Below are 18,133 nucleotides of genomic sequence, written 5' to 3'. Positions count from 1 at the left end.
GCCTCTGGGCATGTCTCTGGGGATGGTGGAAGAAACTAGTGTCTGGTTGGGATCCTGGACCATAAATATGGAGAAAGAGCTGAGCTGGAGCATCACTCTCTGCTTCCTGATCAAGATGACAGGATGCTTCCAACTCCTTTAGTTTTGTTTTTCTGACATACTGGACTAGACCCTTGAACTCTGAGACTTCCTCCCTTAGGTTGCCTTTGCCAATATGCCTTACCACAGCAAGAAGGAAGGATATTAAAATTCCCACCAAGCTCATTCAGCTAGGCAAGTCAGAGAGAACTCTTTAGCAGATGAAGGAAATGGGGAGAGGTACAATCTCAAAGCAGACAAGTCTGCGGCTCCCAGAGTTCAGGAGCTGCCACTGGACCCGTGGATCTCTCCTCCTGCTGCTGCTGAGAGAGGCCTGGTGCTTTAGTTTTTCTAATAAGAGATTGGTTAAAGAACATGGAAAGTCAGTAGGTATCGTTTCCCTCCAACCCGGACAGTCGGGCTAAGCAGTCTCCCACGTGCTCATTTTATGAGAGTAGTGATTCCATCCCGAAGACAGAACTTTCACAAGCCGACCACATTCTAAAGGGCCTACCTCTTCATGTGGCCGCAGTGGGGACTGTGATTCAGCAAGAATTCAAGGCTCGTCTGTGCTCTGTGATGACAAGATGCCTCAAACAGGTCATTCAACCCCCCTGTGGTAAGGGTGGAAGTCTGGTTCCTCAGCTCTCACTGGTTCCATCAATGCCCCACCACGTGGAACACAAATCCCAACCTGGTAAAGTCTCAGGTAGGCCATTCACTTGCAACTCACGCCTGAAAAGAAACGTGAGGATTCATACAGAAACGCTGCGTAACAAGGCTTGTGGTTAGGCTCTGTCAGGTGATTACATACACAGTCGTGCAGAATCTGCTCTCCCGTGGTAATCCAGTAATCTGCCCTGGAGCCTGTGAAATTTGCTGGCTGGGAATCCCTTATGTTGAGACTAAAGGATCCGATTGCCACAGTCTAACCTGACAACTGATGTCAGTGTCATGAGATACCCACCAGGTCATGTAGCTGAATGTTGCTCCCGCCAGTCACAAAAGAAGAAAGGAAACTGAAAGCAGTTACCACTTGAAAAAAAATGTGTTTTTCTGTATTCGTTGTGGTTATTGATGCCTGGTTTTGCATGTTCAAAGTTGCTTTTAATGGAACTCTGAATGAGTAAAATTTGGCCTTTGTCCCTCCACCCATCATTCCCTTCCTTAATATTTTTTCTCTAGGTGTAAATTATTATGAGTACTAGGTTTGCTGCAATGACAGAGAGTACCAATAATACACTGGCTTGTGTCATATGGAAGTACATTTCTCTGATAGGTAAAAATTCAAGCCAATATGGCAATATTAGACACATCATGGATGGTTGTAGCAGGAATCTTAAAAGTACTTATTAATAAAATCAAACCCGAGCCGAGTTATTGGGGTCCATGCTGGTAGATCAGAGAGACAGGACAAGCCACAGCTATCTCACCTCGCCGGATCCTCAGCTGGTCTTGTCTCCTCAGACTGGAGGCCTCTGAGTCCTCATCCGGAATGGGTCTCAGCTGAACTGCTGCTAGCTGATCTGCATCCTCTAATACGGGTGAGTTTTCCCCATCTTCTAGTGACCCAACATCGCTGCCTTCCATCCTGTCATCTCCTCTGTATTCCACCCTGTGTAAAGAATTACAGGGACAAGAAGCATAGTCAGAAAGTTGCACCCATCGCTGAATCCAGAATTTTATCATCTGTCCACACAATGCCACAAGAAAGGGCTGGCTTACAGCTATGAGCAGAGTTCAGCTTCAGCCAGAAGATGCAGTCTAAAGTGAAGATGATCGTGTCTGCTCTCTAGATTCATGCAAGGCTGTGCTGTGGAGGAGATCCAGAGGACCTGCGTGTACCAGGAAGATGCTGGCAGAGTCAGCAGTAACAGGAAGTGGCCCTCTGACTTGGACAAGGTAAAGCCGTAAGTAAAAGAACTAAGGGATGTTCAGGAATACTCTCTGTTCTATTGACTTCTGACTGCCAGACCTATCCTAAGAGTCTCCACGTGCAAGTGAGTTCTGGGATGTTTACGTGGCGAGGGAATTGCCTACCGTGTTGAGTTTGATCATGTCGTGCAGCAGCTCAAACCCCACACTCCAAGCAAAATCCCAGATTCCCACGTTGGCTGTTGAGTTAGAATCGGCTACTCTGCCTGTGTCTGTATCCAGTCTCTTGTGGCTCTATGCCTTCCTCGCTCTCGAGTGGCAACCACAAGGTGCTCTTTAGTATTCTAAAGCATGGGGTGCATGTTTCTGCTGAAGAGTTGCACCTGCTGGGCCTTTTGTCTAGCCTGTTCCTCCCCAAATATGTGCCATCTGGCTGCCTTCTTCTTTCAAGTCTCCCCTTAGTTACCACCTCTGTGAAGAGCCAAATCCTGACCCATCCAGCCATACTGGTGCTAGCCAGAGTGAACAGACTATAAAGCTGGGGGCGCCCCACACCGGCCTCAGGGTTTCTATTACTGTGACAATACCATGATAGAAAACTTGGGGAGTGAAGCGTTTACTTCAGCTTACAGTTCCACGTCACAGTCCATCACTGAGGGAAGTCAGGGTGGGGACTCAAGGGGAGGAGCCTAGAGGCCAGAACTGAAGAAGAGGCCAGCAGGAGCGCTGCTTACTGGCTTGCTTCTCATAGCTTGCTCAGCCTGATTTCTTATACACTCCAGGACTACTTGCCCATCATTGGCACCATCCACAATGGGCTGGGCCCTCCCACATCAATCACTAACTGCGAAAATGCTCCACAGGTTTGCTTACAGGTTAATCAGGTGGGGACATTTTCTCAGTTGAGGTTCTCTCTTCCTGAATGACTCTAGCCTATGCTGAGTTGACATAAAAACTAACCAACACAACCTCCAAAGGTACAGACAAGTACCATGTTGCTAAGTTCAGGTGATGAATCATGTGGCCTGTGTCTTAGTCACGCATGCATGGGAGGGCCACTACTATGCTTTTATAGTCTGTTACATCATCATAATCATCATAATTTAAGCTCTCAATCAAGCCCATGTTTTCTTTTCTTGTTTTCTCTGTGCTGGGGATGCAACCCAGGGCCTTGTACATAATAGGAGCAAGCATGTTCTACCGCTGAGCTACGTCTCCAGCACAAACTTTTAAAAAATTTTTGCGTGCAGTAATTGCCTGGAGTCTCACTGTGATAAAGCACCAGGACCAAAAGCAACTTGGCGAGCAAAAGGTTTATTTCCGTGTACAGTTTGCACTCCATCATGAAAGGAAGTCAGGGCAGGAATTCGAAATAGTATCCTAGAGTCAGGGACTGAAGAGAAAGCATGGAGCAGCACTGCTTACTACTGGCTTGCTCCTCCTGGCTTGCTCAGTCTGCTTGCTTATACACCCCAGGACCACCTGCCCAGGGGTGGCACCACCTGCAATGACCTGGGTTCTTCCATTGATCATCAGTTAATAAAAATGCACTACCGACTTGGCTCCTGGCCAATCTGATGGAGGAATTTTTTTCAATTGAGGGTTCCTCTTCTCATATGACAAAAAAAAAAAAAAATTTACCCAGGAAGGGAGAGGATTGTTTTTGAAACCTTGTGGGAGAATCAGAGCCCTCCTGCCCTCAAGATAAGTCGAAAAGTGTGACTTACACGGGCAGTGTTCAATGCTACTGTCACCTGCAGGGTTTGTGTTCTTAGCTCTTGACTATAGCTGACGTGTTTCTGTAGCTGTTTGATCACGTGCTTCTGGCCTCTGTAATCACAGTGTGACTCCGTGAGGACAGAAGCACAGGCCTGCCTTCAGATCATCAATATCTGCTGGCGTTTAGGACACCGTGCTGTTTGTCTTTGTGGAGAAAGAACTTCCTTCTTAGATGTGACAGGCGAGGTGACAGCCGGCCAGTGGAAGTTGACCAGATGCCTTCAGTCTCCTGTTTCCAAGTTTTCAATCAGTGAGCACTGCTGGTCCAGCTCTACGATCACATGTGTCCTTACCTACGTGCTTTTGTTTTGTTTTCTCCCAGAAATCCTGATAAGAGAAACCATTCCACCCTAAACACAGCATGACACTCACAAATGACTGGATGAGCCGTGGAACTGCTGTTTAAGAACCAGGAAACACAGGTCCGTTTCAGATACAGCTTCATCCAGATTTTGTTTTACAGTGATCTAGAAAACAGCAATCTAAAGCTGTTCATGCTTTCATGATGTGCGCAACTACACCAGTCTCTGGCCATCGCTAGAGTGTACTGGCACTATGCCAAAGAGAAAAGACAATGACATTAGTAAGCAGAGCTTCAGAGTGCTCCACACTTCTGAACAGAAATTCAAAAGTAGTAGTCCAGTAAATAATTGTGTAGTGAGGTGGTTTTGACGTAGGTCTGTCAATCCCAGTGTAGAGTGAGATCAAAGGTCACTCAGTGAAGCAGTTGTAAATCCTGATGCCTGGCCAAACCTACTCGTTCAAGTCAGTGAGTTTTCAAAACCTCGACTGTTCATCATTGGTCCAGAGCAGCCCTCCACCAACTTCAACCTGTATATGCAGCATGTAGGCATATTGTTAAATGGGAGTTCCAATAAACAGGGCTGGGTGAGCCTGAGGCTGCATTTTCTTAAACACACACACACACACACACACACACACACACACATACATACACATACAGTGTATGTGTGTGTGTGTAATGTTATGTGTACTTGCATGTGGGTGTATGCAATGTTGTGGTAGGTGAGCACACATACATGTGCATCGATGTGTAGAGTCAACATTGGATGCTTTTCTCAGCCTTTCTCCACTTTACTTTTTGAGATGGTGTCTCTTGTTGAACCTGGAGCTTGTCAATTTAGCTCATCTAGGTGACCAGGGAATTCCAGACATTAACTTGTCTCTGAGCCATTTCTGGTGTGTGTGTGTGTGTGTGTAATATATGGGGCGGGGGGGGGGGGGGGGGGTGCACTACAGATACTTGCTGCCATGCCTAGCTTTTATGTGGGTGCTGGAGATCTTAGATCCCCATGCTTGTGTTGCAAAAACTTTACCAACAGAGCCATCTCGTAGCCCCAGAGTCTGTATTTCTCACAAGCTGTCCAAGATGCTGCTGCCACTGGTCTACGGACCACGTTTGAGGAACAAGGGTCAAAACTGCACATGGCTGCATAAAGTAGCGATGGTGAGCAAGCAAGTCAGCAGGTGGGGCTTGAAAAGTATCTTCAGACCTACTTTTTTTTTTTTTTAGGATTTATTGTTTTAATTTTCTGTGTATGAGTGTTTCCTGTATGTATGTATGTGTGTGTGTGTGTATGTATGTGTGTATGTATGTATGTGTACCATGTGCATGCTTGGTGCCCAAGAAGGCCAGAATAGGGCAGCCAAAGCCAGGTCTCCCATTGAGCAGTCAGTGCTCTTAACCACTAAGCCATCCACCCCTCCAGCCACCTTAGTCACATTCTTTATTGTGATTAAACAAATAAGGCATAGTTTTCCACTTGTATCATTCTTAAGTCCTAGTTCGTGGCCACCGTACACATTCATGAGGTTGCACAGCCCTATCCATCTCCAGAACTTTTCTTTAATCTTCCCAAATGAAACTCTGCCCATGAAACCATTCCCTATGTCCCTTTCACCCAAGCCTGGCAGCCACCACGCCACTTTGGCCTCTGTAGATTTGCCTGTTCTAGGTAGAATCATGCAGGATTTGTCATCCTGTGTTTTGTCTTATTCACTTAGCGTAAAAGTTCAAAGTTCATCCGTATGTCGGAATTCCACACCTTTGTGTGTATGTGTGAGTGTGTGTGTGTGAGTGTGTGTGTGTGTGTATGTGTGCTCATATGTGCATACCCCCATGTGTCCGTGCATATGTGAAGGCCAAAGGTCAACCTTGGATGCCATTCCTCAGAAGCCATCCAACTTGTTATTTATTTTTGTCCATAGTGAAAACTTTGAAAAACTGCCAACAAAATAGGAGGTCATTGTCATATGCTTTATAAAATCAAACGTAATTAGATAGTCTTGGTAGAGTAACTGAACTTGCTAAGGCTTTCTGTGAGAGGACACGAACTTGACAAGTTGTAGAGACCGTTAGTGTGGCTTGCTTCCAAGTGAACAGACTTCTGGGGGTCTGGCCTTTCCTCTCAATCAACAGCTGAAAACTGTGTAGCAACCTGGACATTTACATCTGTGAAGTAAGAATTTGGACTTTGCACGGGGCAGTTTCTGTTTGGGTTTTTTTCTTCTCTCCTTTCCCAGCCAGCCAAAGGCAGGGTGAGCATGGCTCCTCGGGTCCCTGAGGTAAAGAATGTGGAGCAGCAACTTCCCTATCTTGCTATTATTTTGTTTGAAGAAAGGCATTTATTGAGGAGTGAAGAAACACACACATGCAACAGACACAGATAAAGGGGGGACTTGGAAAGCCAAAACATCCCCCCCACCTTATTTTGTTTCTGTGGCTAGTACATTTTTTTAATTGAAAATAGGTTTTTATTCATATAATATATTCTGATTACAGTTTCCCCTTCTCCAACTCCTCCCAGATGCCACCTCCCCTCCCATCTGAATCCACATCCTTTCTCTCTCCTTAGAACACAGACATTAAAAAGTTAAAATAAAATAAAAAAAATGAAAAACAACACCCAGAACCTGATAGAACAAAACAAACAGAAAAAAAAACCAGAGGTAAAGAAAAAGCACAACATATAGATTCAGACCCACACATTCACCTACACACAAATTCCGTAAAAACAGAAAATCAGAAATAATAATACATAAGCAAAAGACCTGTAAGGTCATAAAAATACCCAGACAAAGCATTATGAAGGGAAAAAAAGACCCTCCAAAAATACCATTGAGTTCATTTTATGGTGGCCATCTACTGCTGGATGTGGGGCCTACTCTTAACTGGTTTGTATGCCCAGCAAGACTCCATTGGAGAAAACTAGGTTTTTGTTTTTGTTTTTTGTTTTTTGTTTTTAATACAACCATATCTTGTCTTTTTGGGTCTGGGTTCTTCACTCAGGATGACTTTTTCTATCTCTATCCATTTACCTGTGAATTTCATGATTTTTTTTTTAAACAGCTAAGTAATATTCCATTAAGTAGCGAGAGTGATATTGTATAATGTTCCACATTTTCTTTATCCCATTCTAATGTTTAAGGACATCTAGGCTGTTTCTGATTTCTGAATATTATGACTAGAGCAAAAAGGAACGTTGTTGGGCAAGTGTGTTTGCAGTAGGATGAAGCATCCTTTGGGTATATGCCCAAGAGAGGTACAGCTGGATCTTGAGGTATTCCAGCTTCCTGAGGAACCACCACACCAATATCCATAGTGGCTGTAAGTGTCTCCCTGACCCCACATTCTTGCCAGCATGAGCTGTCATTTGTTTTATTGATCTTGGCCATTCTGACTGGTGTAAGAGTAAATTTCAATATAGTTTTTATTTGCATTTGCCTGATGACTAAGAACGTTGAACATTTCTTTGAGTGTTTCTCAGGCATTTGTGTTTCACCAATTGAAAACTCTATTTAGATCTATACTCCATTTTTAATTGGGTAATTTTTCTTGTCCAGTTTTTTGAGTTATCTATATATTTTAGATATTAGCTTTCTATTAGATGTGTAGTTGGTAAAAAAAAAAATCCTATATTGTAGCCTGCTGCTTTGTCTGAATGCTGGTGTCCTTTGCCGTTCTGAAGCTTTTCAGTTCATGAGGTCCCATTTATTAATTGTTGATCTTAGTGCCTGTGCTGTTGGTATCCTGTTCTGAAAGTCTTCCTGTGCCAATGAGTTCAAGGCTGTTTTCTACTTTCTCTTCTATCAGGTTCAGTGTATCTGGCCTTATTTTGAGGTCTTTGATACATTTAGAGTTGAATTTTGTGCAGGGTGATAAGTATGGATCTATTTGCATTCTTCTACATGCAGCCATCCAGTTTGACGAGCACCATTTGTAAAATGCTATCTTTTTTAAAAATTTTATTTATTTTATTTTACAATACCATTCAGTTCTACATATCATCCACGGGTTCCCCTATTCTCCCCCTCCCACCCCCTCCTCTTACCCCCAGTCCACCCCCATTCCCACCTCTTCCAGGGCAAATCCTCCCCCGAGGACTGCGATCAACCTGGTAGACTCAGTCCAGGCAGGTCCAGTCCCTTCCTCTCAGACTGAGCCAAGTGTCCCTGCATAAGCTCCAGGTTTCAAACAGCCAACTCATGCAATGAGCACAGGACTTGGTCCCATTGCCTAGCTGCCTCCCAAACTGATCAAGCCAATCAACTGTCTCACCTATTCAGAGGGCCTGATCCAGCTGGGGTCCCCTCAGCCTTTGGTTCATAGTTCATGTGTTTCCATTCATTTGGCTTTTTTTTTTCAATAATTGAGTAAAACCGAAATTTATTATAAGCCACAGTCGTCCTAGGACCTCCATGCTATATATATAGCCTCCATGGTTCTACGGGTTGTGGTCTGATTGTTCTTTATTTTATATCTAGAATCCACTTATGAGTGAGTACATACCATGACTGTCTTTCTGGGTTTGGGTTACCTCACTCAGGATGATTTTTTCTAGTTCTATCCATTTGCCTGCAAATTTCATGCTTTCATTGTTTTTCTCTGCTGAGTAGTACTCCATTGTGTATATGTGCCACATTTTTTTCATCCATTCTTCCGTTGACGGGCATCTAGGTTGTTTCCAGGTTCTGGCTATTACAAATAGTGCTGCTATGAACATAGCTGAGCATGTATCTTTATGATATGAATCAGCATTCCTTGGGTATATGCCCAAGAGTAGGATGGCTGGGTCTTGAGGTAGTTCGATTCCTAATTTTCTGAGAAACTGCCATACTGATTTCCACAGTGGTTGTACAAATTTACATTCTCACCAACAGTGGAGGAGTGTTCCCTTTGCTCCACATCCTCTCCAACATTGACTGTCATTGGTGTTTTTGATCGTAGCCATTTTGACAGGTGTAAGGTGGTATCTCAGAGTCGTTTTGATTTGCATTTCTCTGATGATTAAGGATGTTGAGTAGTAAAATGCTATCTTTTTAACAGTATGAATTTCTGGCTTCTTTATATAAAAAAAATCAGTTGTCCATAGATCTATTAACTGTCATAGAACTGGGTCTTCAGTTCCATTGATCAGCTTGCCTATTTTTATGCCAGTACCATGCTGTTTTTATTACTATAGCTCTGTAGTACAATTTGAAATTGTACTTTGATTGTTCAGAATTGTTTTAGCTATCCTGGGTTTGTGTGTGTGTGTGTGTGTGTGTGTGTGTGTGTGTGTGTGTGTGTGTGTTTCCATATGAAGCTAAAAATTGTCCTTTCAAGTTTTGTGAAGAACTCTGTTGGAATTTTGATGGGGACTGCATTGAATCTATAGATTGATTTTGGCAGGATGGACATTTTTATTTTATTAATCCTACCAATCCATGAGCATGGGAAATCTTTTCATGTTGTGATATCTTCTTTAAGTTCTTTCTTCAATGTTTTAACGTTTTTAATTACACAAGTTTTTTTTTTCCACTTGCTTACTTCGTTACCCCAAGTTTTGGTTTTAGTTTGTTTTTTAGGCTATTGTGGAAGATACTGTTCCCTTGCCTTATTTTTTGAGACAGACTATCCCATTGGTCTAGGGCTCACTAAATAGGCTCAGCTGGGTGGACACTAAGCCTTAGGAGCTGCTTGTCTCTGCCTCAATGGCACTGGAGTTATAAATGCATGCTACCATGTCTGACTTTATTTCTTCATTTGCATGGAGTGTGAGGATTGAACTCAGATCATGCTTGTAACTGCAAGCACTTTACTGACTAGGCTTTTCCCTCAGCTTAGAACTTGACCCTTTTACAGACTTTCTAAAGCATTTTATAGAAAAAGGCAGGTGTATGTGTGTGCGCGTGAGAGCGAGTGCTTCTCTCTCTCTCTCTCTCTCTCTCCCCCCCCCGTGTGTGTTTGTGTGTATGTATGCAAATGCCTTTGGAGGCCAGAAGGTGTCCAATGCCCTAAAGTTGGATTTATAGGTAGTTTATGGTGATCCACCCAACCTGGATGCTAGGAACTGAATTCAGATTGTCTGTAAGAGCAGTATATACTCTTAACCACTGAGCACCTTCTAGTCCTGAATTCTCCCCCTTTAAAAAGGTTAAACAGCCAGGAGGTGGTGGTACACACCTTTAATCCCAGCACTTGGGAGGCAGAGCCAGACAGATCTCTGTGAGTTCGAGGCCAGCCTTGTCTCCAAAGCGAGTTCCAGGAAAGGCACAAAGCTACACAGAGAAACCCTGTCTCGAAAAAAAACCAACCAACCAACCAATCAATCAATCAATCAATCAATCAATAAAATAAAAAGGTTAAATAGCTCTTTTTTTGTGGTGCTTCCTAGGCAGTTATCTGTGCCAAGAGGAAGCTGAATACCTCGTTCCTGGCCACTGGCTGTCAGAAACTCACTAAAGTAGATGAAGCATGCAAGCTACGTATATTCTGTAAGAAGCATGTGGGCACATAAGTAGCTGCTGATACTTTGGGTGAAGAAAGGAAGGATTATGTTGTCCAAATCCATGATGTGCTATGGATATCGCTCTATATAAATAAAACACTGATGGCCAGTGACCAGACAGGAAGTATAGGCGGGACAAGGAGAGAGGAGAATTGGGGAAACAGGAAGAAGGAGGGAGAGACACTGCAGCCACCGCCAGGACAAGCAGCATGTAAAGATGCCGGTAAGCCACCAGCCACGTGGTAAGGTATAGATTTATAAGAATGGGTTAATTTAAGATAAAGGAACAGTTAGCAAGAAGCCTGCCACGGCCATACAGTTTACAAGTAATATAAGCGTCTGAGTGATTATTTTATGTGTGGATTGTGGGACTGCGGGGCTTGGTGGAACCTGGAGAGAAGCCCTCCAGCAACAATGATGGTAATAACAAACAAGGTTTTTGCATGAAGCAAGACACCTTGACTCATGGCAGAGCGCACCTACTGTTGAATAAGGAGCATCTTGTTATAGACCAAGGAGAACTGGGAGGGGGAAGGAGTACGTGTCTGTTTGGACGCCAGTCTGAGTGTTCTCAACTTGGTTATTCTCAGCTTTTAAAAAATAAAAGAGAGAAGGATACTCCTGGACTGACAGATACTACTCTGCCTCTTTGGTTGGGGCCTGAAAGAGCTAGCAGGATCAGAATGTATTTCAGTCTCTTTAAAGAAGATGATGCCCGCCAATATCTTGTCAGAAAGCCCTGAAACCAAGAAGGTAAGAAACCCAAGACCAAAGCACCCAAGATTCAGTGCCTTGTCACTTCGTGTGTCCTGTAACACGAACGCTGACACATTGCTCTGAAGAAACAACACACTCGGGAAAACGAGGAGGAGGCAGCAGAGTGTGCTAAACTTTTGGCTCAGAGGATGAAGGAAGCCAAAGAAAAACACCAGGAACAGATTGCCAAGAGATGTAGGCTGTCCTCGTGGAGAGCTTCTACTTCTAAGGCTGAGTCCAGTCAAAAATAAGACTTAAACAAATAAATAATCAGACACTGAAAACAAATAAAGGCTGAATAATATTCCATTGTGTGTGCAGTATATTACTTCATAGTACACATGTCTCTGTAAGAAAACAAACTTGGACCATCTGTTTTAATTACAGGAACATATTCTACCCCACAGCAAAAGGAACCTATTAAGTAGGACAAAGGCCACTCCCGTAGAAGGCTGTTCTCTGTCATACACAGGTGACCTACAGCCAGGGCCCATAACTGGCCATCCCTTTTCTCATTTAGCATTAACTGGGAATACCCTAATTTGTAAAAGAATTATTAATGGCTTAGCTGCATTAGTCAGGAGCCAGCCACACTCAGTGATGAAACTTGAAGCTGTTGGATCAGATCCAGAGGCGTGAGGTCACGGATGACTGCGGCTCACGTGCTCTTGTGACCTCAAAATGATAGAGAAGCTTTATATGGAAACGCCTTGGTGGCAGCTAAGCAAAGATAGCTGGGCCTTTGGGGACAGCTCTGTGACCAGTTTTTCCTGATAGAGGTGCCGCCTTAAAAAGAAAAGGAAAAAAAAAAATTCCCCAAAAGGAAATGAACAGTAAGTTGTTTGCTCGACAGAAATAGAAAGGTTGACACCCAAAATAAAACAATGTAAGAAAATTCCAGAGGAAGTCCTGAGCTCTATTTGGCAATTTGAGTGTGGCCTCAACCAAGCCAATGAAAGTGTAGCAACAACCAAGGGTGGTCCTTATATGTTTCAGTCAGGAAGACCTTCCCGCCCAAGGGGCACAGACTTTATGATCTTATACACCTGAGCACTTGAGGGAGACTCTCCTTGGAGAAAACTGCCCCACAGCTTGCTTTCCACGTCCACTCGGGATCAGTGAATCAATAAATCCCCGTGGGAGACTATCTTGATTATATGTTAATTGATGTGGGAAGAGCCATCTGAAAGTGGGTAGCCCTGTTTCATGGGCTGGACCCCAGACTGAATGAACAAGAGAGAGCAAGCTGACTACTAGCATTGCAGGCATTAAATCATAGCTCTCTGCTCCTCTGTTCTTGGAGCTAAAGTGTGTGTGTGTGTGTGTGTGTGTGTGTGTGTGTGTGTGTGTGTGTGTGTTTAATGCTATGCAGGACTGAAATAGTTGAGTGGGTGTGACTTCCAAGGTGCCAAGAGAGACATCTTCAGACCCAGCCTCCTCAGGGGAGGAAAGTACTCCTGGCTCTGATCTCTGACCCTGTCCAGAGCAAACAAGACAGAAGTGCAGACAGAGCTCTAAGAGCGGAAGAGAGGGGACAACTGATTTTTCTAACCGTCTCGTTGACACTTTCTTACTCTATGAATCTGGAAGCAAGATCTGTCTTGTGGCATCAGCCACCGAAAGGACCTGAAGGTGGGGCAGAAACTTCTCCTCCTCCTCCTCCTCCTCCAGGTCTCTATTTAGATGTCACATTCTCAAAGAAACCTCCAGGAACCTCCAGGAGCAGTGAGTCAGGTCCCCACTCCACTGTCTCCTCACAGGCCCGCCCCTCAGCAGCTCCTGGGGGGCAGTGACAGCCTGCCCTTGGATCTTGCTCCCCGTGAGTTGTCACTCCTCCCCTGTGAACTCAGAAGCTGGTTCCTCTCTTCTGTCCCCAGCTTTACCACAGGATGAGTGCCACAGAGGCTGGCCAGAGGGAGGTGTGACGGAGCAAGTGGTCACAGGAGACAGAGAACAGGAATCGGGTGCCTGCCCTCGGATGACGTCACGCTTCCCCGGGGCAGGCACCACTTTCGCATTGCTCAACCTTTGGGCATCTCACTTCCTTCCCAGATGACTCCGAGTCGTGCACGGGAGTCACATCCTAACCAGCCAACTCCTCGGCTTCTGCTTGTGTGGGAGGAACAATCACCAGGCTGATATCAACTCAGTTATTTCTCGTTTTCAAACGATAGCTTTAGGCTGGTTGAGACTGTCAACTTGACAGGATCTAGAATCCCTTAGACAAACTTCTGGGGGAGTTTCTAGATTATCTTAATTAGGGGGAAGATGTACCCTAAATATGAGCAGTGCCATTCCATGTGCTGGACTAAAGACGAGAAAGTGAGCCAACCGTGGTCAGCACTCATCTTTTTGTGGACCCAATGTGACCGGCTCAACCTCGCACTCCTGACGCCATGCCTTACCCTCCATGGTACACTGACTCTCCAACTGTGAGCCAAAGCAAACCCTCCTTTCCCTAAATTGTTTCTGAAGGGTATTTTTGTCATGGCAATGAGACAGGTAACTAATACAGGGCATAAATTTCAAGACTCTCCCCCCACCCCCCACCAAGAGATACCTGAAGTCATGGATGTATAAACTATGTATACACTGATATTTTTCTGCATGTTTTTGGTAACACTTAATACATAAATTAGGTACTGCAAGAGACTAACAGCAATAGGTAATAATAAAACAGAATTATGTTAATAATTAATAATAATAATTATGTTAATAATGTCTGTAATAAAAGTTATGTAAATGTGGTCTCTGTCTCTCTTGCTCTCCAAATATAATTCCTTATTGTACTATGAGAATATTTTAGACTGCTATTGATGGAGGACATCTGACCATGGAAGGTGGAGCAGTGGGTGTGGGGAGGCCACTGTGCATTGTCTGCCTCTCTGGGAAGCAGGGCTTACATGAATGTTGTCTTGGGTAGGTCCTTATTAAGTATATAATTATAGTGCACACATGCCCGTGTGTGTGTGTGTGTGTGTGTGTGTGTGTGTGTGTGTGTGTGTGTGTGTGTAAAATGCACACATTATTCTGTCTGGGAACCAGGGTGCTTTCTGGCCTCATCTGGTTTCCCTGGAGCTCCCAGTGTTCTTAGTGGCCACCATCTGTTACAGGTTGTTATTTGGTGTCCTCAGTTGCTAAGAAGCGTTTACCCTGACCTGGGACCAGTCACACTCCCTGGTGTTTTAAAAGTAAGGCAGCTGTACTGAGGCTGCAGTGGCTTAAACATATGAATTTTTTTCTTCCACAGGAAGTAAGCATAGCAGGAGGTAGTCTGGGCTGGTGGAAGGGACCATGATGTCATCAGGTACACCTGTTTATCTCTCTGGCACTTTCTCCATAGTACTCCAATGTTTAAAGTCCCCTCAGATCCAAGATGGCTGCCAGCTCAGCAGGTGCCATGCTCACGTTGCTGACATGAGAGAGGAAGGAAAAGGATGCATTTCTTACTTTTAGAGTACTCTTGAAATCTTCTGGAACATTCTGCTTACACCTATCTCATTGGTCAGAACTTGGCCACGCAATCATATTCAACTAGCCAGAGTAGATACAGATGTGTGATTCTTTAGCTAAGCACAGTCTTGTTTCTAATAACACTGGGGTCGTGACCAGAGAAGGAGTGTGGAACAGATGTCATGGCAGGCAAGGACAGTTCCACCACTGCCACGATTCCCATTGGACAGCTGTGCAGTACAGATGACATTCCAAGTGAGTCAAATTTTCCCTTGTGCCCATGATGCTAGGCCTGGGGGCTGGGGGCGGGGTGGTGTCTCTTGCTTCAGAACAGTAGACAGTGGCTGCTGGTACCTCAACTCTGAGAGAACTCCAGCTTCAGGACCTGGCAGGGACCTCTGCCCTGCATACTTGACCCTGCTGCCTGGAGAGTCACCTAAGAGCTCCACCATCAGGCAGAACAGTAGCTTCTGTTTAAAACAAAGCCACCGCAGAAGGGACACCACACAGGGCTACAACCTGCCATTGCTTTCGTCTAATGTGAGAGGAGACCGGGGAAGCATAGGCATGGGCCACAGGAGGCCCCTGAGGTCCTCTGTGAGAACCAGAGCTCCAGCAGGGCCTGCGAAGGTTATGGGATGCCAGAGGGTTTCTGGAGAGAAGGGACAAGTCCAGGATTGTAAACTGTTGTGAAAGTGTAGGATGGGCCCTGGTTTGAAGTGAGGTGAGGGGTATAGGAACATTAATTGGTTTGGACAAAGACCTTGGTGTGAAGTGAATGTTGGCTCCAGAATGCCGGCAGCTGGAAGCAGGCCCATGCCTCAGACCTGTATCCTGGGCCTATTTTCAGAATTGTGCCAACCTGCAGATTGTTTCCATGTTCACCTATAGAGGTCAGGGTGCCTGAGAGAAGAGAAGAGAAAAGAAGAGAGGAGAGGAGAGGGGAGGGGAGGAGAAGGGAGGGGAGGGGAGGAGAAGAAGAGAAGAGAAGAGAAGGGAAGGGAAGGGAAGGGAAGGGAAGGGAAGGGAAGGGAAGGGAAGGGAGGGAAGAGAAGAGAGGAAGAGAAGAGAAGAGAAGAGAAGAGAAGAGAAGAGAAGAGAAGAGAAGAGAAGAGAAGAGAAGAGAAGAGAAGAGAAGAGAAAGAAGAGAAGAAGAGCAGAGCAATAGTGGGTGGGACTCTGCAGCAAGTATGAAGCCAACTTTCACCGAGACCAAGGATTACAGAAATGGGAAAGAGGGAGTTCTGTCAGGAAAGAAAGAGGATTTACAAACTTAAGAACATAAAACTAGGCCAGGTGGTGGTGGCGCATGCCTTTAATCCCAGCACTCGGGAGGCAGAGCCAGGCGGATCTCTGTGAGTTCGAGGCCAGCCTGGGCTACCAAGTGAGTTCCAGGAAAGGCGCAAAGCTACACAGAGAAACCCTGTCTCGAAAAAACCAAAACCAAAACCAAAACAAAACAAAACAACAACAACAAAAAAAAACAACAGCAACAAAAACATAAAATTAGAGTCAGGTAGATCCCCGAGTCTGAGGCCAGCCTGGGCTACAAAGCAAGTACAGCCAGAGCTACACAGAGAAACCTGTCTCAAAAAACAAAACAGAAGAACATAAAAGCAGGCCCAGGCCTTAGAAGGGTCTTAACATTTAAGTGTCACTGTGTTTATGAAAAACTCACCCCTGGGGATGCTCACTGCTGTAAACACACTCATTTCTCCAATGACCATTTCACACGTTTCTTCTGTTTTTAGACATTGAAGATTTTAAATCACCAACCAAAGATTGAATATAAAAGTTCTTTAAAAACCATTGTTGCTGCCAGGCTCAATGGCACACACCTATAATACCAGCACTCTGGAGACAGGGGGATCTCAAATTCTAAATCAGCCCGGACTAAATAGTGTGACCCTGTGAAAAGGAAAAGGAAGGAAGGAAGGAAGGAAGGAAGGAAGGAAGGAAGGAAGGAAGGAAGGAAGGAGAAAGAAAGGTAAAAAGAAAGCATGCAAGCCACTGCTCCCAAGTGACTGTGATCTGCCAGCATTCAATCCACCGCAGTGTTTGGAATGAACTGATTTCAAGTGAGTCATAGAGAATATGCTTGCCCGGGATGTAGGTGCTGGGCCCCGGGAAGCGTAGTAAGCTGAGACTCACAGATGCGATTGGAGCACTTCTTGGTCACGTGTTTCACAGGCAAGTGTCACAGATCGTTTAGACTTGAACACAAGTGGATTTTCAACGGATTTAGAATGAGGCAGACTTTAGAGAGGGGGGAGGGGAAGCAGGAAGAGAAAATGCCGTGGTGCTAGGGATCAAACACAGGGAGGGCCTCTTGCAAGCCCTGCTCCCTGAGTTACCTGTGAGCACGCATGCATGCATTTTAAAAGATGGATTGAAATTTCTTTTCATATTAACATATATAGGAGCCTTGGAAAGAATTTTTGATGTGAAAATATTTAAAATGTCTTTATCCTAGGGAAAGAATTAAAGCAATGATTTTGATGTCTGAGCAAATTCTTAATAAGCCAGAAGTTAAATTTCTTCTAGATACAATCAATATAGGTCTTATTTGTTAGATACCTTTGGACATGTACTGTTCTTGATTTCTAAATGCCCTGTCCTGAGATTAGGATGTGATTCGTCTCTGCCAAGATTCCTGTTGATTTGGGGAGGGAGCTTGAGTTTGAGCCCCTCTTGCTCTCCTGGGATTAAGCTCTGTACCACTCTGTGCAGCTTCGTACTGAAATCTGCCAGTGTGCTGCTATAAAGAGACAGTGGAACCTTCGAGAGCATTCGGGTGGGTTGCGGTGCTCTACCTTCAGGAAGGCTAGTGCGGTTCACTCAGGATGGCTTGGCTAGCTTCAGGACGATCATTATACCTGCCTCCTATTGTTCTCTCCTCTTTCACTCAGGACTGCTTGGCGGTGCCTCCTGCCAAGAGCTGAAGAAGCATGAGACCCTCACCAGATGCAGTTGCCCAACCCAAACTCTCCAGCCTCCAGAAGAAGCGTGGGCCCAAATAACCTTCGGTTCTTTATAAATGGCTCAGTGCCAGGTGTTCTTAAAGAACAACAGTCAATTCCCAAGGCCCTAGGTAAGATATAGAGCCCACATACCCAGCCTCTGGACCCTCTTGGCAGAGTATGAAGTAGAAGGCTTCAAGGCATTTCTCCCAAAATAACCTGTTCATGACCCTTGCAGACAAAAGGACAGATTTCTCTACTTTGAAGTCCCACAGAGCTGGGACAGCAGTGTCTGGTCCAAGAGTGTGGAAGCTGGTAGGAAGAGCCACATTTGGTTGCTGGAAGAAGAAACAGGCTCCTAGTGTGTACTAGATCTGTGTGTGCTCACAAGATGGTTCCTGGGGATTATCTGGCTTCCCTGGGGTGGACTTTTTGGCACTC

General features: G+C 44.9%; 1 pseudogene; it reads left to right on the top strand.

Annotated features, from left to right (window-relative positions):
* The first annotated feature begins 1,878 nt into the window (after positions 1-1,878).
* On the top strand, positions 1,879-11,530 carry LOC114682631 (annotated as a pseudogene).
* The last annotated feature ends 6,603 nt before the right edge of the window (positions 11,531-18,133 follow it).

This window comes from Peromyscus leucopus, chromosome 19 (assembly GCF_004664715.2).
Source record: "Peromyscus leucopus breed LL Stock chromosome 19, UCI_PerLeu_2.1, whole genome shotgun sequence".
NCBI classification, from domain to species: domain Eukaryota; kingdom Metazoa; phylum Chordata; class Mammalia; order Rodentia; family Cricetidae; genus Peromyscus; species Peromyscus leucopus.
This window is presented reverse-complemented; position numbering and strand designations above follow the sequence as displayed.